General features: G+C 34.9%; 29 non-coding genes across 29 annotated transcripts; all 29 read left to right on the top strand.

Annotated features, from left to right (window-relative positions):
* The first annotated feature begins 642 nt into the window (after positions 1-642).
* Positions 643-735, top strand: TRNAI-UAU (transfer RNA isoleucine (anticodon UAU)). Its single transcript is given in 2 exon segments — positions 643-680; positions 700-735. It is a non-coding gene; the product is annotated as a tRNA-Ile (tRNA).
* A 1308-nt stretch (positions 736-2043) lies between these two features.
* TRNAI-UAU (transfer RNA isoleucine (anticodon UAU)) lies at positions 2044-2136 on the top strand. The gene is given in 2 exon segments: positions 2044-2081; positions 2101-2136. It is a non-coding gene; the product is annotated as a tRNA-Ile (tRNA).
* A 1141-nt stretch (positions 2137-3277) lies between these two features.
* Positions 3278-3370, top strand: TRNAI-UAU (transfer RNA isoleucine (anticodon UAU)). Its single transcript is given in 2 exon segments — positions 3278-3315; positions 3335-3370. It is a non-coding gene; the product is annotated as a tRNA-Ile (tRNA).
* Positions 3371-4513: 1143 nt separating this feature from the next.
* On the top strand, positions 4514-4606 carry TRNAI-UAU (transfer RNA isoleucine (anticodon UAU)). Its single transcript is given in 2 exon segments — positions 4514-4551; positions 4571-4606. It is a non-coding gene; the product is annotated as a tRNA-Ile (tRNA).
* A 129-nt stretch (positions 4607-4735) lies between these two features.
* Positions 4736-4808, top strand: TRNAR-CCU (transfer RNA arginine (anticodon CCU)). The gene has a single exon. It is a non-coding gene; the product is annotated as a tRNA-Arg (tRNA).
* Positions 4809-5749: 941 nt separating this feature from the next.
* TRNAI-UAU (transfer RNA isoleucine (anticodon UAU)) lies at positions 5750-5842 on the top strand. The gene is given in 2 exon segments: positions 5750-5787; positions 5807-5842. It is a non-coding gene; the product is annotated as a tRNA-Ile (tRNA).
* A 1308-nt stretch (positions 5843-7150) lies between these two features.
* TRNAI-UAU (transfer RNA isoleucine (anticodon UAU)) lies at positions 7151-7243 on the top strand. Its single transcript is given in 2 exon segments — positions 7151-7188; positions 7208-7243. It is a non-coding gene; the product is annotated as a tRNA-Ile (tRNA).
* A 1141-nt stretch (positions 7244-8384) lies between these two features.
* Positions 8385-8477, top strand: TRNAI-UAU (transfer RNA isoleucine (anticodon UAU)). The gene is given in 2 exon segments: positions 8385-8422; positions 8442-8477. It is a non-coding gene; the product is annotated as a tRNA-Ile (tRNA).
* A 1143-nt stretch (positions 8478-9620) lies between these two features.
* TRNAI-UAU (transfer RNA isoleucine (anticodon UAU)) lies at positions 9621-9713 on the top strand. The gene is given in 2 exon segments: positions 9621-9658; positions 9678-9713. It is a non-coding gene; the product is annotated as a tRNA-Ile (tRNA).
* Positions 9714-9842: 129 nt separating this feature from the next.
* On the top strand, positions 9843-9915 carry TRNAR-CCU (transfer RNA arginine (anticodon CCU)). The gene has a single exon. It is a non-coding gene; the product is annotated as a tRNA-Arg (tRNA).
* Positions 9916-10855: 940 nt separating this feature from the next.
* Positions 10856-10948, top strand: TRNAI-UAU (transfer RNA isoleucine (anticodon UAU)). The gene is given in 2 exon segments: positions 10856-10893; positions 10913-10948. It is a non-coding gene; the product is annotated as a tRNA-Ile (tRNA).
* A 460-nt stretch (positions 10949-11408) lies between these two features.
* TRNAI-UAU (transfer RNA isoleucine (anticodon UAU)) lies at positions 11409-11501 on the top strand. The gene is given in 2 exon segments: positions 11409-11446; positions 11466-11501. It is a non-coding gene; the product is annotated as a tRNA-Ile (tRNA).
* A 129-nt stretch (positions 11502-11630) lies between these two features.
* On the top strand, positions 11631-11703 carry TRNAR-CCU (transfer RNA arginine (anticodon CCU)). The gene has a single exon. It is a non-coding gene; the product is annotated as a tRNA-Arg (tRNA).
* A 940-nt stretch (positions 11704-12643) lies between these two features.
* On the top strand, positions 12644-12736 carry TRNAI-UAU (transfer RNA isoleucine (anticodon UAU)). The gene is given in 2 exon segments: positions 12644-12681; positions 12701-12736. It is a non-coding gene; the product is annotated as a tRNA-Ile (tRNA).
* Positions 12737-12865: 129 nt separating this feature from the next.
* On the top strand, positions 12866-12938 carry TRNAR-CCU (transfer RNA arginine (anticodon CCU)). Its single transcript has one exon. It is a non-coding gene; the product is annotated as a tRNA-Arg (tRNA).
* Positions 12939-13879: 941 nt separating this feature from the next.
* TRNAI-UAU (transfer RNA isoleucine (anticodon UAU)) lies at positions 13880-13972 on the top strand. The gene is given in 2 exon segments: positions 13880-13917; positions 13937-13972. It is a non-coding gene; the product is annotated as a tRNA-Ile (tRNA).
* Positions 13973-14101: 129 nt separating this feature from the next.
* On the top strand, positions 14102-14174 carry TRNAR-CCU (transfer RNA arginine (anticodon CCU)). Its single transcript has one exon. It is a non-coding gene; the product is annotated as a tRNA-Arg (tRNA).
* Positions 14175-15115: 941 nt separating this feature from the next.
* Positions 15116-15208, top strand: TRNAI-UAU (transfer RNA isoleucine (anticodon UAU)). The gene is given in 2 exon segments: positions 15116-15153; positions 15173-15208. It is a non-coding gene; the product is annotated as a tRNA-Ile (tRNA).
* A 664-nt stretch (positions 15209-15872) lies between these two features.
* TRNAR-CCU (transfer RNA arginine (anticodon CCU)) lies at positions 15873-15945 on the top strand. The gene has a single exon. It is a non-coding gene; the product is annotated as a tRNA-Arg (tRNA).
* A 938-nt stretch (positions 15946-16883) lies between these two features.
* On the top strand, positions 16884-16976 carry TRNAI-UAU (transfer RNA isoleucine (anticodon UAU)). The gene is given in 2 exon segments: positions 16884-16921; positions 16941-16976. It is a non-coding gene; the product is annotated as a tRNA-Ile (tRNA).
* Positions 16977-17657: 681 nt separating this feature from the next.
* TRNAR-CCU (transfer RNA arginine (anticodon CCU)) lies at positions 17658-17730 on the top strand. The gene has a single exon. It is a non-coding gene; the product is annotated as a tRNA-Arg (tRNA).
* Positions 17731-18670: 940 nt separating this feature from the next.
* Positions 18671-18763, top strand: TRNAI-UAU (transfer RNA isoleucine (anticodon UAU)). Its single transcript is given in 2 exon segments — positions 18671-18708; positions 18728-18763. It is a non-coding gene; the product is annotated as a tRNA-Ile (tRNA).
* A 129-nt stretch (positions 18764-18892) lies between these two features.
* Positions 18893-18965, top strand: TRNAR-CCU (transfer RNA arginine (anticodon CCU)). Its single transcript has one exon. It is a non-coding gene; the product is annotated as a tRNA-Arg (tRNA).
* Positions 18966-19473: 508 nt separating this feature from the next.
* Positions 19474-19546, top strand: TRNAR-CCU (transfer RNA arginine (anticodon CCU)). Its single transcript has one exon. It is a non-coding gene; the product is annotated as a tRNA-Arg (tRNA).
* Positions 19547-20485: 939 nt separating this feature from the next.
* TRNAI-UAU (transfer RNA isoleucine (anticodon UAU)) lies at positions 20486-20578 on the top strand. Its single transcript is given in 2 exon segments — positions 20486-20523; positions 20543-20578. It is a non-coding gene; the product is annotated as a tRNA-Ile (tRNA).
* Positions 20579-21723: 1145 nt separating this feature from the next.
* On the top strand, positions 21724-21816 carry TRNAI-UAU (transfer RNA isoleucine (anticodon UAU)). The gene is given in 2 exon segments: positions 21724-21761; positions 21781-21816. It is a non-coding gene; the product is annotated as a tRNA-Ile (tRNA).
* Positions 21817-21947: 131 nt separating this feature from the next.
* On the top strand, positions 21948-22020 carry TRNAR-CCU (transfer RNA arginine (anticodon CCU)). The gene has a single exon. It is a non-coding gene; the product is annotated as a tRNA-Arg (tRNA).
* A 941-nt stretch (positions 22021-22961) lies between these two features.
* Positions 22962-23054, top strand: TRNAI-UAU (transfer RNA isoleucine (anticodon UAU)). The gene is given in 2 exon segments: positions 22962-22999; positions 23019-23054. It is a non-coding gene; the product is annotated as a tRNA-Ile (tRNA).
* A 1232-nt stretch (positions 23055-24286) lies between these two features.
* TRNAR-CCU (transfer RNA arginine (anticodon CCU)) lies at positions 24287-24359 on the top strand. Its single transcript has one exon. It is a non-coding gene; the product is annotated as a tRNA-Arg (tRNA).
* Positions 24360-25221: the final 862 nt, after the last annotated feature.

The raw sequence follows: 25221 nt of genomic DNA, 5'->3' as shown, positions 1-25221 counted from the left end.
CATTTACCTCAACATTTCTGTAGAGTTTGTCTTGCAAATAAGTACCAGAGTGGCTGAAATATGACATTATCTAAGGCAATTGCTGATGGGAATCTTGAAGTCCTTTCTTGCATGTTGGAAGAATGGCATTTTTTATTTTATCATATTTCTTCTGCCACTCATCTTACTGTCATTGTAGATGGTAGAGTTGCAACAAACAACATATTCTTTTAATCAGACTACAATAATGATATAAGACATTACATATTAAAATAGTGCATTATAAGACACATTAGTGTCAGTTTTCCTTATGCCACATTTTATATCTACTATCTTAACATCATTTTAGAAAAAATTAAATGAATTATTTTCCAATTTTGAGAAAATGATACAGTAAAACCTAGATATGAATTTCCTTAGCAAATTACACCTACGAATACATAAATCTAGCCAATAACACCAATGCGCAATACAAATCATTTCTTTATGCTGAGCATTTAACTTCTATCAAGTACCTTATTGAAGTATTGAATGCAGTAAAATAGTGGAATTCAAAAAGAAATTAAATCAAGATGGGGAGACAGAGACAATAAGTGTATTGACATTTTTAACTGATGGTTAAAATATATCAGTGAAAGGCCAAATTTTCAGGGCATACTGTGTGCTTCAGTGGCGCAATCGGTCAGCGTGCGGTATTTATAAGAAAGTATCTGTGGAGCAATGCCGAGGTTGTGAGTTCAAGCCTCACTTGGAGCAGGAATATTTAGCTTTTTTTTCTTTTAATGATATCATCAGTCATTGATCATCTGCTCTCGGAACATTTTTTATATGTAAGGATATTATAAAAAAGTAAAGCAAGAACATGAAATGCAAAGCAGACAGTAAGCCCCAGTGGCCTAATGGATAAGGCACTGGCCTCTTAAGCCAGGGATTGTGGGTTCAAGTCCCATCTGGGGTGTTTGTATTTATATCAACCATCTCAGCATTAGGGGTGGTTCTTTTAGCCTTGCTTCACCTGGATGCTGGATTTGCACAACAGTCCTGTTGAGTTGTGCTTGTTAATTGTTGCCACAGTAGCTACAAAATGACATTTATCATGATAACATTGTTGATTAGTGTCCTTAAAACGTTTTTCTATAATTGAGGACCAAGGTTTAAAGACCCATCTTGGATGCATATTCCTTTGTTGCTCATTAGTCTTCACAAAAAATGATTCTTTTTTCAATGCTTGTGATTTTGTTCTTACAAGAAATCTCCATTTACCTCAACATTTCTGTAGAGTTTGTCTTGCAAATAAGTACCAGAGTGGCTGAAATATGACATTATCTAAGGCAGGCTTGTCCAACCTGCGGCCCTCCAGATGTGCTAAAAATACACATCCCAGCATGCCTTGCCACAATTTGGCTATTAGGGAATGCTAGAATGATGGCAATGCATGCTGGGATGTGTAGTTTTAGCACATCTGGAGGGCCGCAGGTTGGACAAGCCTGATCTAAGGCAATTGCTGATGGGAATCTTGAAGTCCTTTACTGCATGTTGGAAGAATGGTATTTTTGATTTTATCATATTTCTTCTGCCACTCATCTTACTGTCATTGTAGATGGTAGAGTTGCAACAAACAACATATTCTTTTAATCAGACTACAATAATGATATAAGACTTTACATATTAAAATAGTGCATTATAAGACACATTAGTGTCAGTTTTCCTTATGCCACATTTTATATCTACTATCTTAACATAATTTTAGAAAAAATTAAATGAATTATTTTCCAATTTTGAGAAAATGATACAGTAAAACCTAGATATGAATTTCCTTAGCAAATTACACCTACGAATACATAAATCTAGCCAATAACACCAATGCGCGATACAAATCATTTCTTTATGCTGAGCATTTAACTTCTATCAAGTACCTTATTGAAGTATTGAATGCAGTAAAATAGTGGAATTCAAAAACAAATTAAATCAAGATGGGGAGACAGAGACAATAAGTGTATTGACATTTTTAACTGATGGTTAAAATATATCAGTGAAAGGCCAAATTTTCAGGGCATACTGTGTGCTCCAGTGGCGCAATCGGTCAGCGCGCGGTACTTATAAGACAGTATCTGTTGAGCAATGCCGAGGTTGTGAGTTCAATCCTCACTTGGAGCAGGAATATTTAGCTTTTTTTTCTTTTATTGATATCATCAGTCATTGATCATCTGCTCTCGGAACATTTTTTATATGTAAGGATATTATGAAAAAGTAAAGCAAGAACATGAAATGCAAAGCAGACAGTAAGCCCCAGTGGCCTAATGGATAAGGCACTGGCTTCCTAAGCCTGTGATTGTGGGTTCAAGTCCAATCTGGGGTATTTGTATTTATATCAACCATCTCAGCATTAGGGGTGGTTCTTTTAGCCTTGCTTCACCTGGATGCTGGATTTGCACAACATTCCTGTTGAGTTGTGCTTGTTAATTGTTGCCACAGTAGCTACAAAATGACATTTATCATGATAACATTGTGAATTAGTGTCCTTAAAACGTTTTTCTATAATTGAGGACCAAGGTTTAAAGACCCATCTTGGATGCATATTCCTTTGTTGCTCATTAGTCTTCACAAAAAATGATTCTTTTTTCAATGCTTGTGATTTTGTTCTTACAAGAAATCTCCATTTACCTCAACATTTCTGTAGAGTTTGTCTTGCAAATAAGTACCAGAGTGGCTGAAATATGACATTATCTAAGGCAATTGCTGATGGGAATCTTGACGTCCTTTCTCGCATGTTGGAAGAATGGTATTTTTGATTTTATCATATTTCTTCTGCCACTCATCTTACTGTCATTGTAGATTGTAGAGTTGCAACAAACAACATATTCTTTTAATCAGACTACAATAATGATATAAGACTTTACATATTAAAATAGTGCATTATAAGACACATTAGTGTCAGTTTTCCTTATGCCACATTTTATATCTACTATCTTAACATCATTTTAGAAAAAATTAAATGAATTATTTTCCAATTTTGAGAAAATGATACAGTAAAACCTAGATATGAATTTTCTTAGCAAATTACACCTACGAATACATAAATCTAGCCAATAACACCAATGCGCGATACAAATCATTTCTTTATGCTGAGCATTTAACTTCTATCAAGTACCTTATTGAAGTATTGAATGCAGTAAAATAGTGGAATTCAAAAAGAAATTAAATCAAATTGTGGAGACAGAGACAATAAGTGTATTGACATTTTTAACTAATGGTAAAACTTATCAGTGAAAGGCCAAATTTTCAGGGCATACTGTGTGCTCCAGTGGCGCAATCGGTCAGCGCGCGGTACTTATAACGCCGTATCTGTTGAGCAATGCTGAGGTTGTGAGTTCAAGCCTCACCTGGAGCAGGAATATTTAGCTTTTTTTTCTTTTAATGATATCATCAGTCATTGATCATCTGCTCTCGGAACATTTTTTATATGTAAGGATATTATGAAAAAGTAGAGCAAGAACATGAAATGCAAAGCAAGCAGGAAGCCCCAGTGGCCTAATGGATATGGCACTGGCCTCCTAAGCCAGGGATTGTGTCTTCAAGTCCCATCTGGGGTGTTTGTATTTATATCAACTATCTCAGCATTAGGGGTGGTTCTTTTAGCCTTGCTTCACCTGGATGCTGGATTTGCACAACAGTCCTGTTGAGTTGTGCTTGTTAATTGTTGCAACAGTAGCTACAAAATGACATTTATCATGATAACATTGTGGATTAGTGTCCTTAAAACGTTTTTATATAATTGAGGACCAAGGTTTAAAGACCCATCTTGGATGCATATTCCTTTGTTGCTCATTAGTCTTCATAAAAAATGATTCTTTTTTCAATGCTTGTGATTTTGTTCTTACAAGAAATCTCCATTTACCTCAACATTTCTGTAGAGTTTGTCTTTCAAATAAGTACCAGAGTGGCTGAAATATGACATTATCTAAGGCAATTGCTGATGGGAATCTTGAAGTCCTTTCTTGCATGTTGGAAGAATGGTATTTTTGATTTTATCATATTTCTTCTGCCACTCCTCTTACTGTCATTGTAGATGGTAGAGTTGCAACAAACAACATATTCTTTTAATCAGACTACAATAATGATATAAGACTTTACATATTAAAATAGTGCATTATAAGACACATTAGTGTCAGTTTTCCTTATGCCACATTTTATATCTACTATCTTAACATCATTTTAGAAAAAAATTAAATGAATTATTTTCCAATTTTGAGAAAATGATACAGTAAAACCTAGATATGAATTTTCTTAGCAAATTACACCTACGAATACATAAATCTAGCCAATAACACCAATGCGCGATACAAATCATTTCTTTATGCTGAGCATTTAACTTCTATCAAGTACCTTATTGAAGTATTGAATGCAGTAAAATAGTGGAATTCAAAAAGAAATTAAATCAAGATGGGGAGACAGAGACAATAAGTGTATTGACATTTTTAACTGATGGTTAAAATATATCAGTGAAAGGCCAAATTTTCAGGGCATACTGTGTGCTTCAGTGGCGCAATCGGTCAGCGCGCGGTATTTATAAGACAGTATCTGTTGAGCAATGCCGAGGTTGTGAGTTCAAGCCTCACTTGGAGCAGGAATATTTAGCTTTTTTTTCTTTTAATGATATCATCAGTCATTGATCATCTGCTCTCGGAACATTTTTTATATGTAAGGATATTATGAAAAAGTAAAGCAAGAGCATGAAATGCAAAGCAGACAGTAAGCCCCAGTGGCCTAATGGATAAGGCACTGGCCTCCTAAGCCAGGGATTGTGGGTTCAAGTCCCATCTGGGGTGTTTGTATTTATATCAACCATCTCAGCATTAGGGGTGGTTCTTTTAGCCTTGCTTCACCTGGATGCTGGATTTGCACAACAGTCCTGTTGAGTTGTGCTTGTTAATTGTTGCCACAGTAGCTACAAAATGACATTTATCATGATAACATTGTGGATTAGTGTCCTTAAAACATTTTTCTATAATTGAGGACCAAGGTTTAAAGACTCATCTTGGATGCATATTCCTTTGTTGCTCATTAGTCTTCAGAAAAAAATGATTCTTTTTTCAATGCTTGTGATTTTGTTCTTACAAGAAATCTCCATTTACCTCAACATTTCTGTAGAGTTTGTCTTGCAAATAAGTACCAGAGTGGCTGAAATATGACATTATCTAAGGCAATTGCTGATGGGAATCTTGAAGTCCTTTCTTGCATGTTGGAAGAATGGCATTTTTTATTTTATCATATTTCTTCTGCCACTCATCTTACTGTCATTGTAGATGGTAGAGTTGCAACAAACAACATATTCTTTTAATCAGACTACAATAATGATATAAGACATTACATATTAAAATAGTGCATTATAAGACACATTAGTGTCAGTTTTCCTTATGCCACATTTTATATCTACTATCTTAACATCATTTTAGAAAAAATTAAATGAATTATTTTCCAATTTTGAGAAAATGATACAGTAAAACCTAGATATGAATTTCCTTAGCAAATTACACCTACGAATACATAAATCTAGCCAATAACACCAATGCGCAATACAAATCATTTCTTTATGCTGAGCATTTAACTTCTATCAAGTACCTTATTGAAGTATTGAATGCAGTAAAATAGTGGAATTCAAAAAGAAATTAAATCAAGATGGGGAGACAGAGACAATAAGTGTATTGACATTTTTAACTGATGGTTAAAATATATCAGTGAAAGGCCAAATTTTCAGGGCATACTGTGTGCTTCAGTGGCGCAATCGGTCAGCGTGCGGTATTTATAAGAAAGTATCTGTGGAGCAATGCCGAGGTTGTGAGTTCAAGCCTCACTTGGAGCAGGAATATTTAGCTTTTTTTTCTTTTAATGATATCATCAGTCATTGATCATCTGCTCTCGGAACATTTTTTATATGTAAGGATATTATAAAAAAGTAAAGCAAGAACATGAAATGCAAAGCAGACAGTAAGCCCCAGTGGCCTAATGGATAAGGCACTGGCCTCTTAAGCCAGGGATTGTGGGTTCAAGTCCCATCTGGGGTGTTTGTATTTATATCAACCATCTCAGCATTAGGGGTGGTTCTTTTAGCCTTGCTTCACCTGGATGCTGGATTTGCACAACAGTCCTGTTGAGTTGTGCTTGTTAATTGTTGCCACAGTAGCTACAAAATGACATTTATCATGATAACATTGTTGATTAGTGTCCTTAAAACGTTTTTCTATAATTGAGGACCAAGGTTTAAAGACCCATCTTGGATGCATATTCCTTTGTTGCTCATTAGTCTTCACAAAAAATGATTCTTTTTTCAATGCTTGTGATTTTGTTCTTACAAGAAATCTCCATTTACCTCAACATTTCTGTAGAGTTTGTCTTGCAAATAAGTACCAGAGTGGCTGAAATATGACATTATCTAAGGCAGGCTTGTCCAACCTGCGGCCCTCCAGATGTGCTAAAAATACACATCCCAGCATGCCTTGCCACAATTTGGCTATTAGGGAATGCTAGAATGATGGCAATGCATGCTGGGATGTGTAGTTTTAGCACATCTGGAGGGCCGCAGGTTGGACAAGCCTGATCTAAGGCAATTGCTGATGGGAATCTTGAAGTCCTTTACTGCATGTTGGAAGAATGGTATTTTTGATTTTATCATATTTCTTCTGCCACTCATCTTACTGTCATTGTAGATGGTAGAGTTGCAACAAACAACATATTCTTTTAATCAGACTACAATAATGATATAAGACTTTACATATTAAAATAGTGCATTATAAGACACATTAGTGTCAGTTTTCCTTATGCCACATTTTATATCTACTATCTTAACATAATTTTAGAAAAAATTAAATGAATTATTTTCCAATTTTGAGAAAATGATACAGTAAAACCTAGATATGAATTTCCTTAGCAAATTACACCTACGAATACATAAATCTAGCCAATAACACCAATGCGCGATACAAATCATTTCTTTATGCTGAGCATTTAACTTCTATCAAGTACCTTATTGAAGTATTGAATGCAGTAAAATAGTGGAATTCAAAAACAAATTAAATCAAGATGGGGAGACAGAGACAATAAGTGTATTGACATTTTTAACTGATGGTTAAAATATATCAGTGAAAGGCCAAATTTTCAGGGCATACTGTGTGCTCCAGTGGCGCAATCGGTCAGCGCGCGGTACTTATAAGACAGTATCTGTTGAGCAATGCCGAGGTTGTGAGTTCAATCCTCACTTGGAGCAGGAATATTTAGCTTTTTTTTCTTTTATTGATATCATCAGTCATTGATCATCTGCTCTCGGAACATTTTTTATATGTAAGGATATTATGAAAAAGTAAAGCAAGAACATGAAATGCAAAGCAGACAGTAAGCCCCAGTGGCCTAATGGATAAGGCACTGGCTTCCTAAGCCTGTGATTGTGGGTTCAAGTCCAATCTGGGGTATTTGTATTTATATCAACCATCTCAGCATTAGGGGTGGTTCTTTTAGCCTTGCTTCACCTGGATGCTGGATTTGCACAACATTCCTGTTGAGTTGTGCTTGTTAATTGTTGCCACAGTAGCTACAAAATGACATTTATCATGATAACATTGTGAATTAGTGTCCTTAAAACGTTTTTCTATAATTGAGGACCAAGGTTTAAAGACCCATCTTGGATGCATATTCCTTTGTTGCTCATTAGTCTTCACAAAAAATGATTCTTTTTTCAATGCTTGTGATTTTGTTCTTACAAGAAATCTCCATTTACCTCAACATTTCTGTAGAGTTTGTCTTGCAAATAAGTACCAGAGTGGCTGAAATATGACATTATCTAAGGCAATTGCTGATGGGAATCTTGACGTCCTTTCTCGCATGTTGGAAGAATGGTATTTTTGATTTTATCATATTTCTTCTGCCACTCATCTTACTGTCATTGTAGATTGTAGAGTTGCAACAAACAACATATTCTTTTAATCAGACTACAATAATGATATAAGACTTTACATATTAAAATAGTGCATTATAAGACACATTAGTGTCAGTTTTCCTTATGCCACATTTTATATCTACTATCTTAACATCATTTTAGAAAAAATTAAATGAATTATTTTCCAATTTTGAGAAAATGATACAGTAAAACCTAGATATGAATTTTCTTAGCAAATTACACCTACGAATACATAAATCTAGCCAATAACACCAATGCGCGATACAAATCATTTCTTTATGCTGAGCATTTAACTTCTATCAAGTACCTTATTGAAGTATTGAATGCAGTAAAATAGTGGAATTCAAAAAGAAATTAAATCAAATTGTGGAGACAGAGACAATAAGTGTATTGACATTTTTAACTAATGGTAAAACTTATCAGTGAAAGGCCAAATTTTCAGGGCATACTGTGTGCTCCAGTGGCGCAATCGGTCAGCGCGCGGTACTTATAACGCCGTATCTGTTGAGCAATGCTGAGGTTGTGAGTTCAAGCCTCACCTGGAGCAGGAATATTTAGCTTTTTTTTCTTTTAATGATATCATCAGTCATTGATCATCTGCTCTCGGAACATTTTTTATATGTAAGGATATTATGAAAAAGTAGAGCAAGAACATGAAATGCAAAGCAAGCAGGAAGCCCCAGTGGCCTAATGGATATGGCACTGGCCTCCTAAGCCAGGGATTGTGTCTTCAAGTCCCATCTGGGGTGTTTGTATTTATATCAACTATCTCAGCATTAGGGGTGGTTCTTTTAGCCTTGCTTCACCTGGATGCTGGATTTGCACAACAGTCCTGTTGAGTTGTGCTTGTTAATTGTTGCAACAGTAGCTACAAAATGACATTTATCATGATAACATTGTGGATTAGTGTCCTTAAAACGTTTTTATATAATTGAGGACCAAGGTTTAAAGACCCATCTTGGATGCATATTCCTTTGTTGCTCATTAGTCTTCATAAAAAATGATTCTTTTTTCAATGCTTGTGATTTTGTTCTTACAAGAAATCTCCATTTACCTCAACATTTCTGTAGAGTTTGTCTTTCAAATAAGTACCAGAGTGGCTGAAATATGACATTATCTAAGGCAATTGCTGATGGGAATCTTGAAGTCCTTTCTTGCATGTTGGAAGAATGGTATTTTTGATTTTATCATATTTCTTCTGCCACTCCTCTTACTGTCATTGTAGATGGTAGAGTTGCAACAAACAACATATTCTTTTAATCAGACTACAATAATGATATAAGACTTTACATATTAAAATAGTGCATTATAAGACACATTAGTGTCAGTTTTCCTTATGCCACATTTTATATCTACTATCTTAACATCATTTTAGAAAAAAATTAAATGAATTATTTTCCAATTTTGAGAAAATGATACAGTAAAACCTAGATATGAATTTTCTTAGCAAATTACACCTACGAATACATAAATCTAGCCAATAACACCAATGCGCGATACAAATCATTTCTTTATGCTGAGCATTTAACTTCTATCAAGTACCTTATTGAAGTATTGAATGCAGTAAAATAGTGGAATTCAAAAAGAAATTAAATCAAGATGGGGAGACAGAGACAATAAGTGTATTGACATTTTTAACTGATGGTTAAAATATATCAGTGAAAGGCCAAATTTTCAGGGCATACTGTGTGCTTCAGTGGCGCAATCGGTCAGCGCGCGGTATTTATAAGACAGTATCTGTTGAGCAATGCCGAGGTTGTGAGTTCAAGCCTCACTTGGAGCAGGAATATTTAGCTTTTTTTTCTTTTAATGATATCATCAGTCATTGATCATCTGCTCTCGGAACATTTTTTATATGTAAGGATATTATGAAAAAGTAAAGCAAGAGCATGAAATGCAAAGCAGACAGTAAGCCCCAGTGGCCTAATGGATAAGGCACTGGCCTCCTAAGCCAGGGATTGTGGGTTCAAGTCCCATCTGGGGTGTTTGTATTTATATCAACCATCTCAGCATTAGGGGTGGTTCTTTTAGCCTTGCTTCACCTGGATGCTGGATTTGCACAACAGTCCTGTTGAGTTGTGCTTGTTAATTGTTGCCACAGTACTTACAAAATGACATTTATCATGATAACATTGTGGATTAGTGTCCTTAAAACGTTTTTCTATAATTGAGGACCAAGGTTTAAAGACCCATCTTGGATGCATATGCCTTTGTTGCTCATTAGTCTTCACAAAAAATGATTCTTTTTTCAATGCTTGTGATTTTGTTCTTACAAGAAATCTCCATTTACCTCAACATTTCTGTAGAGTTTGTCTTGCAAATAAGTACCAGAGTGGCTGAAATATGACATTATCTAAGGCAATTGCTGATGGGAATATTGAAGTCCTTTCCTGCATGTTGGAAGAATGGTATTTTTGATTTTATCATATTTCTTCTGCCACTCATCTTACTGTCATTGTAGATGGTAGAGTTGCAACAAACAACATATTCTTTTAATCAGACTACAATAATGATATAAGACTTTACATATTAAAATAGTGCATTATAAGACACATTAGTGTCAGTTTTCCTTATGCCATATTTTATATCTACTATCTTAACATCATTTTAGAAAAAATTAAATGAATTATTTTCCAATTTTGAGAAAATGATACAGTAAAACCTAGATATGAATTTTCTTAGCAAATTACACCTACGAATACATAAATCTAGCCAATAACACCAATGCGCGATACAAATCATTTCTTTATGCTGAGCATTTAACTTCTATCAAGTACCTTATTGAAGTATTGAATGCAGTAAAATAGTGGAATTCAAAAAGAAATTAAATCAAGATGGGGAGACAGAGACAATAAGTGTATTGACATTTTTAACTGATGGTTAAAATATATCAGTGAAAGGCCAAATTTTCAGGGCATACTGTGTGCTCCAGTGGCGCAATCGGTCAGCGCGCGGTACTTATAAGACAGCATCTGTTGAGCAATGCCGAGGTTGTGAGTTCAAGCCTCACCTGGAGCAGGAATATTGACATTTATCATTATAACATTGTGAATTAGTGTCCTTAAAACGTTTTTCTATAATTGATACATTTTATATCTACTATCTTAACATCATTTTAGAACAAATTAAATGAATTATTTTCCAATTTTGAGAAAATGGAGCAGGAATATTTAGCTTTTTTTCTTTTAATGATATCATAAAATGGTACAGTAAAACCTAGATATGAATTTTCTTAGCAAATTACACCTACAAATACATAAATCTAGCCAATAACACCAATGCGCGATACAAATCATTTCTTTATGCTGAGCATTTAACTTCTATCAAGTACCTTATTGAAGTATTGAATGCAGTAAAATAGTGGAATTCAAAAAGAAATTAAATCAAGTTGTGGAGACAGAGACAATAAGTGTATTGACATTTTTAACTAATGGTAAAATTTATCAGTGAAAGGCCAAATTTTCAGGGCATACTGTGTGCTCCAGTTGCGCCATCGGTCAGCGCGCGGTACTTATAAGACAGTATCTGTTGAGCAATGCCGAGGTTGTGAGTTCAAGCCTCACCTGGAGCAGGAATATTTAGCTTTTTTTTCTTTTAATTATATCATCAGTCATTGATCATCTGCTCTCAGAACATTTTTTATATGTAAGGATATTATGAAAAAGTAAAGCAAGAACATGAAATGCAAAGCAGACAGTAAGCCCCAGTGGCCTAATGGATAAGGCACTGGCCTCCTAAGCCAGGGATTGTGGGTTCAAGTCCCATCTGGGGTGTTTGTATTTATATCAACCATCTCAGCATTAGGGGTGGTTCTTTTAGCCTTGCTTCACCTGGATGCTGGATTTGCACAACAGTCCTGTTGAGTTGTGCTTGTTAATTGTTGCCACAGTAGCTACAAAATGACATTTATCATGATAACATTGTGGATTAGTGTCCTTAAAACGTTTTTATATAATTGAGGACCAAGGTTTAAAGACCCATCTTGGATGCATATTCCTTTGTTGCTCATTAGTCTTCACAAAAAATGATTCTTTTTTCAATGCTTGTGATTTTGTTCTTACACGAAATCTCCATTTACCTCAACATTTCTGTAGAGTTTGTCTTGCAAATAAGTACCAGAGTGGCTGAAATATGACATTATCTAAGGCAATTGCTGATGGGAATCTTGAAGTCCTTTCTTGCATGTTGGAAGAATGGTATTTTTGATTTTATCATATTTCTTCTGCCACTCATCTTACTGTCATTGTAGATGGTAGAGTTGCAACAAACAACATATTCTTTTAATCAGACTACAATAATGATATAAGACTTTACATATTAAAATAGTGCATTATAAGACACATTAGTGTCAGTTTTCCTTATGCCACATTTTATATCTACTATCTTAACATCATTTTAGAAAAAATTAAATGAATTATTTTCCAATTTTGAGAAAATGATACAGTAAAACCTAGATATGAATTTTCTTAGCAAATTACACCTACGAATACATAAATCTAGCCAATAACACCAATGCGCGATACAAATCATTTCTTTATGCTGAGCATTTAACTTCTATCAAGTACCTTATTGAAGTATTGAATGCAGTAAAATAGTGGAATTCAAAAACAAATTAAATCAAGATGGGGAGACAGAGACAATAAGTGTATTGACATTTTTAACTGATGGTTAAAATATATCAGTGAAAGGCCAAATTTTCAGGGCACACTGTGTGCTCCAGTGGCGCAATCGGTCAGCGCGCGGTACTTATAAGACAGTATCTGTTGAGCAATGCCGAGGTTGTGAGTTCAAGCCTCACCTGGAGCAGGAATATTTAGCTTTTTTTTCTTTTAATGATATCATCAGTCATTGATCATCTGCTCTCGGAACATTTTTTATATGTAAGGATGTTATGAAAAAGTAAAGCAAGAACATGAAATGCAAAGCAGACAGCAAGCCCCAGTGGCCTAATGGATAAGGCACTGGCCTCCTAAGCCAAGGATTGTGGGTTCAAGTCCCATCTGGGGTTTTTTGTATTTATATCAACCATCTCAGCATTAGGGGTGGTTCTTTTAGCCTTGCTTCACATGGATGCTGGATTTGCACAACAGTCCTGTTGAGTTGTGCTTGTTAATTGTTGCCACAGTAGCTACAAAATGACATTTATCATGATAACATTGTGGATTAGTGTCCTTAAAACGTTTTTCTATAATTAAGGACCAAGGTTTAAAGACCCATCTTGGATGCATATTCCTTTGTTGCTCATTAGTCTTCACAAAAAATGATTATTTTTTCAATGCTTGTGATTTTGTTCTTACAAGAAATCTCCATTTACCTCAACATTTCTGTAGAGTTTGTCTTGCAAATAAGTACCAGAGTGGCTGAAATATGACATTATCTAAGGCAATTGCTGATGGGAATCTTGAAGTCCTTTCTTGCATGTTGGAAGAATGGTATTTTTGATTTTATCATATTTCTTCTGCCACTCATCTTACTGTCATTGTAGATGGTAGAGTTGCAACAAACAACATATTCTTTTAATCAGACTACAATAATGATATAAGACTTTACATATTAAAATAGTGCATTATAAGACACATTAGTGTCAGTTTTCCTTATGCCACATTTTATATCTACTATCTTAACATCATTTTAGAAAAAATTAAATGAATTATTTTCCAATTTTGAGAAAATGATACAGTAAAACCTAGATATGAATTTTCTTAGCAAATTACACCTACGAATACATAAATCTAGCCAATAACACCAATGCGCGATACAAATCATTTCTTTATGCTGAGCATTTAACTTCTATCAAGTACCTTATTGAAGTATTGAATGCAGTAAAATAGTGGAATTCAAAAACAAATTAAATCAAGATGGGGAGACAGAGACAATAAGTGTATTGACATTTTTAACTGATGGTTAAAATATATCGGTGAAAGGCCAAATTTTCAGGGCACACTGTGTGCTCCAGTGGCGCAATCGGTCAGCGCGCGGTACTTATAAGACAGTATCTGTTGAGCAATGCCGAGGTTGTGAGTTCAAGCCTCACCTGGAGCAGGAATATTTAGCTTTTTTTTCTTTTAATGATATCATCAGTCATTGATCATCTGCTCTCGGAACATTTTTTATATGTAAGGATGTTATGAAAAAGTAAAGCAAGAACATGAAATGCAAAGCAGACAGCAAGCCCCAGTGGCCTAATGGATAAGGCACTGGCCTCCTAAGCCAAGGATTGTGGGTTCAAGTCCCATCTGGGGTTTTTTGTATTTATATCAACCATCTCAGCATTAGGGGTGGTTCTTTTAGCCTTGCTTCACATGGATGCTGGATTTGCACAACAGTCCTGTTGAGTTGTGCTTGTTAATTGTTGCCACAGTAGCTACAAAATGACATTTATCATGATAACATTGTGGATTAGTGTCCTTAAAACGTTTTTCTATAATTAAGGACCAAGGTTTAAAGACCCATCTTGGATGCATATTCCTTTGTTGCTCATTAGTCTTCACAAAAAATGATTATTTTTTCAATGCTTGTGATTTTGTTCTTACAAGAAATCTCCATTTACCTCAACATTTCTGTAGAGTTTGTCTTGCAAATAAGTACCAGAGTGGCTGAAATATGACATTATCTAAGGCAATTGCTGATGGGAATCTTGAAGTCCTTTCTTGCATGTTGGAAGAATGGTATTTTTGATTTTATCATATTTCTTCTGCCACTCATCTTACTGTCATTGTAGATGGTAGAGTTGCAACAAACAACATATTCTTTTAATCAGACTACAATAATGATATAAGACTTTACATATTAAAATAGTGCATTATAAGACACATTAGTGTCAGTTTTCCTTATGCCACATTTTATATCTACTATCTTAACATCATTTTAGAAAAAATTAAATGAATTATTTTCCAATTTTGAGAAAATGATACAGTAAAACCTAGATATGAATTTTCTTAGCAAATTACACCTACAAATACATAAATCTAGCCAATAACACCAATGCGCGATACAAATCATTTCTTTATGCTGAGCATTTAACTTCTATCAAGTACCTTATTGAAGTATTGAATGCAGTAAAATAGTGGAATTCAAAAAGAAATTAAATCAAGTTGTGGAGACAGAGACAATAAGTGTATTGACATTTTTAACTGATGGTTAAAATATATCAGTGAAAGACCAAATTTTCAGGGCATACTGTGTGCTCCAGTGGCGCAATCGGTCAGCGCGCGGTACTTATAAGACAGTATCTGTTGAGCAATGCCGAGGTTGTGAGTTCAAGCCTCACCTGGAGCAGGAATATTTAGCTTTTTTTTCTTTTCTTTTTTTCTGCTCTCGGAACATTTTTTATATGTAAGGATATTATGTAAAAGTAAAGCAAGAACATGAAATGCAAAGCAGACAGGATGCCTCCTAAGCCAGGGATTGTGGGTTCAAGTCCCATCTGGGGTGTTTGTATTTATATCAACCATCTCAGCATTAGGGGTGGTTCTTTTAGCCTTGCTTCACCTGGATGCTGGATTTGCACAACAGTCCTATTGAGTTGTGCATGTTAATTGTTGCCACAGTAGCTACAAAATGACATTTATCATGATAACATTGTGGATTAGTGTCCTTAAAACGTTTTTCTATAATTGAGGACCAAGGTTTAAAGACTCATCTTGGATGCATATTCCTTTGTTGCTCATTAGTCTTCACAAAAAAATGATTCTTTTTTCAATGCTTGTGATTTTGTTCTTACAAGAAATCTCCATTTACCTCAACATTTACCTTATAAGACAGTATCTGTTGAGCAATGCCGAGGTTGTGAGTTCAAGCCTCACCTGGAGCAGGAATATTTAGCTTTTTTTTCTTTTAATGATATCATCAGTCATTGATCATCTGCTCTCGGAACATTTTTTATATGTAAGGATATTATGAAAAAGTAAAGCAAGAACATGAAATGCAAAGCAGACAGTAAGCCCCAGTGGCCTAATGGATAAGGCACTGGCCTCCTAAGTCAGGGATTGTGGGTTCAAGTCCCATCTGGGGTGTTTGTATTTATATCAACCATCTCAGCATTAGGGGTGGTTCTTTTAGCCTTGCTTCACCTGGATGCTGGATTTGCACAACAGTCCTGTTGAGTTGTGCTTGTTAATTGTTGCCACAGTAGCTACAAAATGACATTTATCATGATAACATTGTGAATTAGTGTCCTTAAAACGTTTTTCGACAATTGAGGACCAAGGTTTAAAGACCCATCTTGGATGCATATTCCTTTGTTGCTCATTAGTCTTCACAAAAAATGATTCTTTTTTCAATGCTTGTGATTTTGTTCTTACAAGAAATCTCCATTTACCTCAACATTTCTGTAGAGTTTGTCTTGCAAATAAGTACCAGAGTGGCTGAAATATGACATTATCTAAGGCAATTGCTGATGGGAATCTTGAAGTCCTTTCTTGCATGTTGGAAGAATGGTATTTTTGATTTTATCATATTTCTTCTGCCACTCATCTTACTGTCATTGTAGATGGTAGAGTTGCAACAAACAACATATTCTTTTAATCAGACTACAATAATGATATAAGACTTTACATATTAAAATAGTGCATTATAAGACACATTAGTGTCAGTTTTCCTTATGCCACATTTTATATCTACTATCTTAACATCATTTTAGAAAAAATTAAATGAATTATTTTCCAATTTTGAGAAAATGATACAGTAAAACCTAGATATGAATTTTCTTAGCAAATTACACCTACGAATACATAAATCTAGCCAATAACACCAATGCGCGATACAAATCATTTCTTTATGCTGAGCATTTAACTTCTATCAAGTACCTTATTGAAGTATTGAATGCAGTAAAATAGTGGAATTCTAAAAAATTAAATCAAGTTGTGGAGACAGAGACAATAAGTGTATTGACATTTTTAACTAATGGTTAAAATATATCAGTGAAAGACCAAATTTTCAGGGCATACTGTGTGCTCCAGTGGCGCAATCGGTCAGCGCGCGGTACTTATAAGACAGTATCTGTTGAGCAATGCCGAGGTTGTGAGTTCAAGCCTCACCTGGAGCAGGAATATTTAGCTTTTTTTTCTTTTAATGATATCATCAGTCATTGATCATCTGCTCTCTGAACATTTTTTATATGTAAGGATATTATGAAAAAGTAAAGCAAGAACATGAAATGCAAAGCAGACAGGAAGCCTCCTAAGCCAGGGATTGTGGGTTCAAGTCCCATCTGGGGTGTTTGTATTTATATCAACTATCTCAGCATTAGGGGTGGTTCTTTTAGCCTTGCTTCACCTGGATGCTGGATTTGCACAACAGTCCTGTTGAGTTGTGCTTGTTAATTGTTGCCACAGTAGCTACAAAATGACATTTATCATGATAACATTGTGGATTAGTGTCCTTAAAACGTTTTTATATAATTGAGGACCAAGGTTTAAAGACCCATCTTGGATGCATATTCCTTTGTTGCTCATTAGTCTTCACAAAAAAATGATTCTTTTTTCAATGCTTGTGATTTTGTTCTTACAAGAAATCTCCATTTACCTCAACATTTACCTTATAAGACAGTATCTGTTGAGCAATGCCGAGGTTGTGAGTTCAAGCCTCACCTGGAGCAGGAAAATTTAGCTTTTTTTTCTTTTAATGATATCATCAGTCATTGATCATCTGCTCTCGAAACATTTTTTATATGTAAGGATATTATGAAAAAGTAAAGCAAGAACATGAAATGCAAAGCAGACAGGAAGCCCCAGTGGCCTAATGGATAAGGCACTGGCCTCCTAAGCCAGGGATTGTGGGTTCAAGTCCCATCTCGGGTGTTTGTATTTATATCAACCATCTCAGCATTAGGGGTGGTTCTTTTAGCCTTGCTTCACCTGGATGCTGGATTTGCACAACAGTCCTGTTGAGTTGTGCTTGTTAATTGTTGCCACAGTAGCTACAAAATGACATTTATCATGATAACATTGTGAATTAGTGTCCTTAAAACGTTTTTCTATAATTGAGGACCAAGGTTTAAAGACCCATCTTGGATGCATATTCCTTTGTTGCTCATTAGTCTTCACAAAAAATGATTCTTTTTTCAATGCTTGTGATTTTGTTCTTACAAGAAATCTCCATTTACCTCAACATTTCTGTAGAGTTTGTCTTGCAAATAAGTACCAGAGTGGCTGAAATATGACATTATCTAAGGCAATTGCTGATGGGAATCTTGAAGTCCTTTCTTGCATGTTGGAAGAATGGTATTTTTGATTTTATCATATTTCTTCTGCCACTCATCTTACTGTCATTGTAGATGGTAGAGTTGCAACAAACAACATATTCTTTTAATCAGACTACAATAATGATATAAGACTTTACATACTAAAATAGTGCATTATAAGACACATTAGTGTCAGTTTTCCATATGTCACATTTTATATCTACTATCTTAACAACATTTTAGAAAAAATTAAATTAATTATTTTCCAATTTTGAGAAAATGATACAGTAAAACCTAGATATGAATTTTCTTAGCAAATTACACCTACAAATACATAAATCTAGCCAATAACACCAATGCGCGATACAAATCATTTCTTTATGCTGAGCATTTAACTTCTATCAAGTACCTTATTGAAGTATTGAATGCAGTAAAATAGTGGAATTCAAAAACAAATTAAATCAAGATGGGGAGACAGAGACAATAAGTGTATTGACATTTTTAACTGATGGTTAAAATATATCAGTGAAAGGCCAAATTTTCAGGGCATACTGTGTGCTCCAGTGGCGCAATCGGTCAGCGCGCGGTACTTATAAGACAGTATCTGTTGAGCAATGCCGAGGTTGTGAGTTCAAACCTCACCTGGAGCAGGAATATTTAGCTTTTTTTTCTATTAATGATATCATCAGTCATTGATCATCTGCTCTCGGAACATTTTTTATATGTAAGGATGTTATGAAAAAGTAAAGCAAGAACATGAAATGCAAAGCAGACAGTAAGCCCCAGTGGCCTAATGGATAAGGCACTGGCCTCCTAAGCCAGGGTTTGTGGGTTCAAGTCCCATCTGGGGTTTTTTGTATTTATATCAACCATCTCAGCATTAGGGGTGGTTCTTTTAGCCTTGCTTCACCTGGATGCTGGATTTGCACAACAGTCCTGTTGAGTTGTGCTTGTTAATTGTTGCCACAGTAGCTACAAAATGACATTTATCATGATAACATTGTGGATTAGTGTCCTTAAAACGTTTTTCTATAATTGAGAACCAAGGTTTAAAGACCCATCTTGGATGCATATTCCTTTGTTGCTCATTAGTCTTCACAAAAAATGATTCTTTTTTCAATGCTTGTGATTTTGTTCTTACAAGAAATCTCCATTTACCTCAACATTTACCTTATAAGACAGTATCTGTTGAGCAATGCCGAGGTTGTGAGTTCAAGCCTCACCTGGAGCAGGAATATTTAGCTTTTTTTTCTTTTAATGATATCATCAGTCATTGATCATCTGCTCTCGGAACATTTTTTATATGTAAGGATATTATGAAAAAGTAAAGCAAGAACATGAAATGCAAAGCAGACAGTAAGCCCCAGTGGCCTAATGGATAAGGCACTGGCCTCCTAAGCCAGGGATTGTGGGTTCAAGTCCCATCTGGGGTGTTTGTATTTATATCAACCATCTCAGCATTAGGGGTGGTTCTTTTAGCCTTGCTTCACCTGGATGCTGGATTTGCACAACAGTCCTGTTGAGTTGTGCTTGTTAATTGTTGCCACAGTAGCTACAAAATGACATTTATCATGATAACATTGTGAATTAGTGTCCTTAAAACGTTTTTCGATAATTGAGGACCAAGGTTTAAAGACCCATCTTGGATGCATATTCCTTTGTTGCTCATTAGTCTTCACAAAAAATGATTCTTTTTTCAATGCTTGTGATTTTGTTCTTACAAGAAATCTCCATTTACCTCAACATTTCTGTAGAGTTTGTCTTGCAAATAAGTACCAGAGTGGCTGAAATATGACATTATCTAAGGCAATTGCTGATGGGAATCTTGAAGTCCTTTCTTGCATGTTGGAAGAATGGTATTTTTGATTTTATCATATTTCTTCTGCCACTCATCTTACTGTCATTGTAGATGGTAGAGTTGCAAAAAACAACATATTCTTTTAATCAGACTACAATAATGATATAAGACTTTACATATTAAAATAGTGCATTATAAGACACATTAGTGTCAGTTTTCCTTATGCCACATTTTATATCTACTATCTTAACAACATTTTAGAAAAAATTAAATTAATTATTTTCCAATTTTGAGAAAATGATACAGTAAAACCTAGATATGAATTTTCTTAGCAAATTACACCTACAAATACATAAATCTAGCCAATAACACCAATGCGGGATACAAATTATTTCTTTATGCTGAGCATTTAACTTCTATCAAGTACCTTATTGAAGTATTGAATGCAGTAAAATAGTGGAATTCAAAAAGAAATTAAATCAAGATGGGGAGACAGAGACAATAAGTGTATTGACATTTTTAACTAATGGTAAAATTTATCAGTGAAAGGCCAAATTTTCAGGGTATACTGTGTGCTCCAGTGGCGCAATCGATCAGCGCGCGGTACTTATAAGACAGTATCTGTTGAGCAATGCCGAGGTTGTGAGTTCAAACCTCACCTGGCGCAGGAATATTTAGCTTTTTTTTCTTTTAATGATATCATCAGTCATTGATCATCTGCTGTTGGAACATTTTTTATATATGTAAGGATATTATGAAAAAGTAAACCAAGAACATGAAATGCAAAGTAGACAATAAGCCCCAGTGGCCTAATGGATAAGGCACTAGCCTCCTAAGCCAGGGATTGTGGGTTCAAGTCCAATCTGGGGTATTTGTATTTATATCAACCATCTCAGCATTAGGGGTGGTTCTTTTAGCCTTGCTTCACCTGGATGCTGGATTTGCACAACAGTCCTGTTGAGTTGTGCTTGTTAATTGTTGCCACAGTAGCTACAAAATGACATTTATCATGATAACATTGTGGATTAGTGTCCTTAAAACGTTTTTCTATAATTGAGGACCAAGGTTTAAAGACTCATCTTGGATGCATATTCCTTTGTTGCTCATTAGTCTTCAGAAAAAAATGATTCTTTTTTCAATGCTTGTGATTTTGTTCTTACAGGAAATCTCCATTTACCTCAACATTTCTGTAGAGTTTGTCTTGCAAATAAGTACCAGAGTGGCTGAAATATGACATTATCTAAGGCAATTGCTGATGGGAATCTTGAAGTCCTTTCTTGCATGTTGGAAGAATGGTATTTTTGATTTTATCATATTTCTTCTGCCACTCATCTTACTGTCATTGTAGATGGTAGAGTTGCAACAAACAACATATTCTTTTAATCAGACTAGAATAATAATATAAGACTTTACATTTTAAAATAGTGCATTATAAGACACATTAGTGTCAGTTTTCCTTATGCCACATTCTATATCTACTATCTTAACATCATTTTAGAAAAAATTAAATGAATTATTTTCCAATTTTGAGAAAATGATACAGTAAAACCTAGATATGAATTTTCTTAGCAAATTACACCTACGAATACATAAATCTAGCCAATAACACCAATGCGCGATACAAATCATTTCTTTATGCTGAGCATTTAACTTCTATCAAGTACCTTTATTGAAGTATTGAATGCAGTAAAATAGTGGAATTCAAAAAGAAATTAAATCAAGTTGTGGAGACAGAGACAATAAGTGTATTGACATTTTTAACTAATGGTAAAATTTATCAGTGAAAGGCCAAATTTTCAGGGCATACTGTGTGCTCCAGTGGCGCAATCGGTCAGCGCGCGGTATTTATAGGACAGTATCTGTTGAGCAATGCCGAGGTTGTGAGTTCAAGCCTCACCTGGAGCAGGAATATTAAGCTTTTTTTTCTTTTAATGATATCATCAGTCATTGATCATCTGCTCTCGGAACATTTCTTATATATGTAAGGATATTATGAAAAAGTAAAGCAAGAACATGAAATGCAAAGCAGACAGTAAGCCCCAGTGGCCTAATGGATAAGGCACTGGCCTCCTAAGCCAGGGATTGTGGGTTCAAGTCCCATCTGGGGTGTTTGTATTTATATCAACCATCTCAGCATTAGGGGTGGTTCTTTTAGCCTTGCTTCACATGGATGCTGGATTTGCACAACAGTCCTGTTGAGTTGTGCTTGTTAATTGTTGCCACAGTAGCTACAAAATGACATTTATCATGATAACATTGTGGATTAGTGTCCTTAAAACATTTTTCTATAATTGAGGACCAAGGTTTAAAGACTCATCTTGGATGCATATTCCTTTGTTGCTCATTAGTCTTCAGAAAAAAATGATTCTTTTTTCAATGCTTGTGATTTTGTTCTTACAAGAAATCTCCATTTACCTCAACATTTCTGTAGAGTTTGTCTTGCAAATAAGTACCAGAGTGGCTGAAATATGACATTATCTAAGGCAATTGCTGATGGGAATCTTGAAGTCCTTTCTTGCATGTTGGAAGAATGGCATTTTTTATTTTATCATATTTCTTCTGCCACTCATCTTACTGTCATTGTAGATGGTAGAGTTGCAACAAACAACATATTCTTTTAATCAGACTACAATAATGATATAAGACATTACATATTAAAATAGTGCATTATAAGACACATTAGTGTCAGTTTTCCTTATGCCACATTTTATATCTACTATCTTAACATCATTTTAGAAAAAATTAAATGAATTATTTTCCAATTTTGAGAAAATGATACAGTAAAACCTAGATATGAATTTCCTTAGCAAATTACACCTACGAATACATAAATCTAGCCAATAACACCAATGCGCAATACAAATCATTTCTTTATGCTGAGCATTTAACTTCTATCAAGTACCTTATTGAAGTATTGAATGCAGTAAAATAGTGGAATTCAAAAAGAAATTAAATCAAGATGGGGAGACAGAGACAATAAGTGTATTGACATTTTTAACTGATGGTTAAAATATATCAGTGAAAGGCCAAATTTTCAGGGCATACTGTGTGCTTCAGTGGCGCAATCGGTCAGCGCGCGGTATTTATAAGACAGTATCTGTGGAGCAATGCCGAGGTTGTGAGTTCAAGCCTCACTTGGAGCAGGAATATTTAGCTTTTTTTCTTTTAATGATATCATCAGTCATTGATCATCTGCTCTCGGAACATTTTTTATATGTAAGGATATTATAAAAAAGTAAAGCAAGAACATGAAATGCAAAGCAGACAGGAAGCCTCATAAGGCAGTGATTGTGGGTTCAAGTCCCATCTGGGGTATTTGTATTTATATCAACTATCTCAGCATTAGGGGTGGTTCTTTTAGCCTTGCTTCACCTGGATGCTGGATTTGCACAACAGTCCTGTTGAGTTGTGCTTGTTAATTGTTGCCACAGTAGCTACAAAATGACATTTATCATGATAACATTGTGGATTAGTGTCCTTAAAACGTTTTTATATAATTGAGGACCAAGGTTTAAAGACCCATCTTGGATGCATATTCCTTTGTTGCTCATTAGTCTTCACAAAAAAATGATTCTTTTTTCAATGCTTGTGATTTTGTTCTTACAAGAAATCTCCATTTACCTCAACATTTACCTTATAAGACAGTATCTGTTGAGCAATGCCGAGGTTGTGAGTTCAAGCCTCACCTGGAGCAGGAATATTTAGCTTTTTTTTCTTTTAATGATATCATCAGTCATTGATCATCTGCTCTCGGAACATTTTTTATATGTAAGGATATTATAAAAAAGTAAAGCAAGAACATGAAATGCAAAGCAGACAGGAAGCCTCCTAAGCCAGGGATTGTGGGTTCAAGTCCCATCTGGGGTGTTTGTATTTATATCAACTATCTCAGCATTAGGGGTGGTTCTTTTAGCCTTGCTTCACCTGGATGCTGGATTTGCACAACAGTCCTGTTGAGTTGTGCTTGTTAATTGTTGCCACAGTAGCTACAAAATGACATTTATCATGATAACATTGTGGATTAGTGTCCTTAAAACGTTTTTATATAATTGAGGACCAAGGTTTAAAGACCCATCTTGGATGCATATTCCTTTGTTGCTCATTAGTATTCACAAAAAAATGATTCTTTTTTCAATGCTTGTGATTTTGTTCGTACAAGAAATCTCCATTTACCTCAACATTTACCTTATAAGACAGTATCTGTTGAGCAATGCCGAGGTTGTGAGTTCAAGCCTCACCTGGAGCAGGAATATTTAGCTTTTTTTTCTTTTAATGATATCATCAGTCATTGATCATCTGCTCTCGGAACATTTTTTATATGTAAGGATATTATGAAAAAGTAAAGCAAGAACATGAAATGCAAAGCAGACAGTAAGCCCCAGTGGCCTAATGGATAAGGCACTGGCCTCCTAAGCCAGGGATTGTGGGTTCAAGTCCCATCTGGGGTGTTTGTATTTATATCAACCATCTCAGCATTAGGGGTGGTTCTTTTAGCCTTGCTTCACATGGATGCTGGATTTGCACAACAGTCCTGTTGAGTTGTGCTTGTTAATTGTTGCCACAGTAGCTACAAAATGACATTTATCATGATAACATTGTGGATTAGTGTCCTTAAAACATTTTTCTATAATTGAGGACCAAGGTTTAAAGACTCATCTTGGATGCATATTCCTTTGTTGCTCATTAGTCTTCAGAAAAAAATGATTCTTTTTTCAATGCTTGTGATTTTGTTCTTACAAGAAATCTCCATTTACCTCAACATTTCTGTAGAGTTTGTCTTGCAAATAAGTACCAGAGTGGCTGAAATATGACATTATCTAAGGCAATTGCTGATGGGAATCTTGAAGTCCTTTCTTGCATGTTGGAAGAATGGCATTTTTTATTTTATCATATTTCTTCTGCCACTCATCTTACTGTCATTGTAGATGGTAGAGTTGCAACAAACAACATATTCTTTTAATCAGACTACAATAATGATATAAGACATTACATATTAAAATAGTGCATTATAAGACACATTAGTGTCAGTTTTCCTTATGCCACATTTTATATCTACTATCTTAACATCATTTTAGAAAAAATTAAATGAATTATTTTCCAATTTTGAGAAAATGATACAGTAAAACCTAGATATGAATTTCCTTAGCAAATTACACCTACGAATACATAAATCTAGCCAATAACACCAATGCGCAATACAAATCATTTCTTTATGCTGAGCATTTAACTTCTATCAAGTACCTTATTGAAGTATTGAATGCAGTAAAATAGTGGAATTCAAAAAGAAATTAAATCAAGATGGGGAGACAG

This window comes from Crinia signifera, chromosome 5, assembly GCF_055691185.1.
Source record: "Crinia signifera chromosome 5, ASM5569118v1, whole genome shotgun sequence".
Classification (NCBI taxonomy): domain Eukaryota; kingdom Metazoa; phylum Chordata; class Amphibia; order Anura; family Myobatrachidae; genus Crinia; species Crinia signifera.
Note: the sequence above shows the minus strand (reverse complement) of the source record. Positions and strands in the feature narration are given on the sequence as shown.